The following is a 2,425-nucleotide window of genomic DNA, read 5'->3' as shown; positions in this document are numbered from 1 at the left end:
GTTACAAACTTTAATAGCAAAAAGACTTACCGTAAAAAAAATAAGTACTTATTGTTGCTATTTTTATTTTTTTTTCCAGTTTTTTTGTTTTGTTTTCTGCATTATTTTATTTTATTTTGTTTTTTGCTTTATTTTTTAATTCTTTTTTGCTTTTAGTTTTAGAAAAATTATAAACTTCTATTAGTGCCATTAGTTTTCAAATTTGAAAACACTTTTTTTTGTTTTTTTGTTTTCTTTCTTGCTTTATTTATTTTATTTTGTTTCTACTTACAACAAAATACTTATTGTTGCTATTTTTGTTTTTATTTCCAGTTTTTTTGTTTTGTTTTCTGCATTATTTAGCCGTTGGTCCCGGTTCGAGCCACCAACCGGGACCAATGGTGGTGGGCCAGGAGCGAGGCCCATTGGTCCCGGTTCGTCCCACCAACCGGGACCAAAAGGTCCAGACGAATCGGGACCAATGGCCCACGTGGCCCGGCCCGCCCCCGGGGCTCACGAACCGGGTCCAATGCCCCCATGGGTCCCGGTTCTGGACTGAACCGAGACTAATAGGCTGACCCGGCCTGGACCTTTGCCCCCTTTTCTACTAGTGATGTTAGTACCATCCTGCAGTAGTGTAGGCTGGCAAATTAGGTTTCATGGTCACATGGATCTTCTTGGCATGAGTTAGATATTCATGTGTCTGTTTTGAGCCAAAACATAAGGACAACTTGGCAGAGTCACCAAATTTACCACACATCATTATTTGTTCTTCTTGCTACACAGTCTTACTAATTGCTACAACACATCCTCCACAGCCTTAACACGTTTTTCTTCAACACTCCTTTTTGCAAAAACAAAGTATCATAAATCTTTTTGTTTTCATCATACCTTCACACCCCCCTCGGGTAAAGCCCTCCTTGTGGCAGGCCTCAACACATTCAACCTGATCACATCGTGGATTGGTATATGTCCCACTGACCTCTTTGCAGGTCAGTGCCTCTAAACCTACAAAACAACAACCAAAATATAGTGCATGAAAAATCAGATCCTACAATATTCTGAAGTGATAAAAGAAAAGAATGTAAGTAAAGGAGTATAAATTACACATATGACTACCAAACATATATACCATACATTGAGGAACTGCATTGTTTTTGCAAATGATTATTCTACAAAATATTTACCAGGAACCAAATGGAGTGGCATGAGCAGTAGCAAACATAGCAGGATTGTCACCTTGAGGGTTCCCATCTCTCAAGTAATATACTGTGAGAAGGCAAATAAGAGAGCACACAAAAGATGCACATCCAAATGGTCTATGCCATTACTTATAGCCATGGATGATGAGATCTGAAGAAAAATAAATGTAAAAGCTATGGTATATCTCATGTCTTCAAGATATGTGTGATGCGGTGTTGATATTCTATCTCAAAGACGTTGCTCTATCTGCATGACGCATTTATGAGTTCTATCTTTTTCGGTGATGTAATTTTAAATTTTAAAATATGGTATGAACCACATCAGTAATGAAATATGATAAGGAAAATAGTGGGCTACCATAGGCATAGCTATGCATGCCAATCTACACGTCAGATTATATAAAGGAAGCACACAGTGGAAAACGTTGGTGTTTTGAAGTCTTAACAACAAATGCCATCAATGCTATAACTAGAGTAAGAATTAGTCATTGTAGTAGTTTCCTTTACACGTTCAAAAGAGCACATTTTTTAGAAAATTTTTCTACAAATCGTATGTTATTTCATGAGACAATAGATCGCACGCTGTTGTACCCTCACCATTACAGCCGTCCACATTCAAATACTTCAAACCAGCCATAGAATTCATACCATGCAGGTGTCTGTTTTTCTTTACGCGTTCTATATACGGTAGCACTTGAGAACCATCATCGCCAGCAGATTGTAAAGCAAGACTTTCCTACCGTGGATCATCGACGGTTGTTGCCAATATCGGATGTTTAGCGTGTCTGGCGTAGTAGACATGCCCACCCCTACGAGATTAACTGGTTGAAACACTGTCACGCATGTTAGCGTCACTGTCAAACATGGATTGGATTACAAAGGAAGCATATTCTCCTTCGATTAATGATTGGTAGCATATGAATAGCTAGCCACGTAGGTAACAAATCCACATTGATACATACATACATACATACATACATACATACATACATACATACATACATACATACACATATATATACATATATATTGGAAAACTCAAAACGGTGCCCGGGCTCATCTGCTCCCTGTCAGCAAAAAATTCAAAACAAATACTAGAAAAATTCAAAAAATTCCAAACTTTTTTGTGGTGGTAGATAATTTGACGCGTGAGGTGCGCTCCAAAATTCAACTCATTTGGACATCTGAGCAGCTCTCGGCAAAAAAGACAAATCGGGTCAAAACAGTGCGTGAACAGTATACAT

The 2,425-nt window shown here is 38.1% G+C and overlaps 1 long non-coding RNA gene across 1 annotated transcript; it reads right to left on the bottom strand.

Annotated features, from left to right (window-relative positions):
* Window positions 1-727: 727 nt before the first annotated feature.
* LOC119289989 lies at window positions 728-1,272 on the bottom strand. The gene is made up of 2 exons (XR_005141671.1): window positions 1,167-1,272; window positions 728-987 (listed from the first exon to the last, which is right to left on the bottom strand). It is a non-coding gene; the product is annotated as an uncharacterized LOC119289989 (long non-coding RNA).
* Between the last annotated feature and the right edge of the window lie 1,153 nt (window positions 1,273-2,425).

The sequence above is a fragment of the Triticum dicoccoides genome, chromosome 4A (assembly GCF_002162155.2).
Source record: "Triticum dicoccoides isolate Atlit2015 ecotype Zavitan chromosome 4A, WEW_v2.0, whole genome shotgun sequence".
NCBI lineage: Eukaryota > Viridiplantae > Streptophyta > Magnoliopsida > Poales > Poaceae > Triticum > Triticum dicoccoides.
This window is presented reverse-complemented; position numbering and strand designations above follow the sequence as displayed.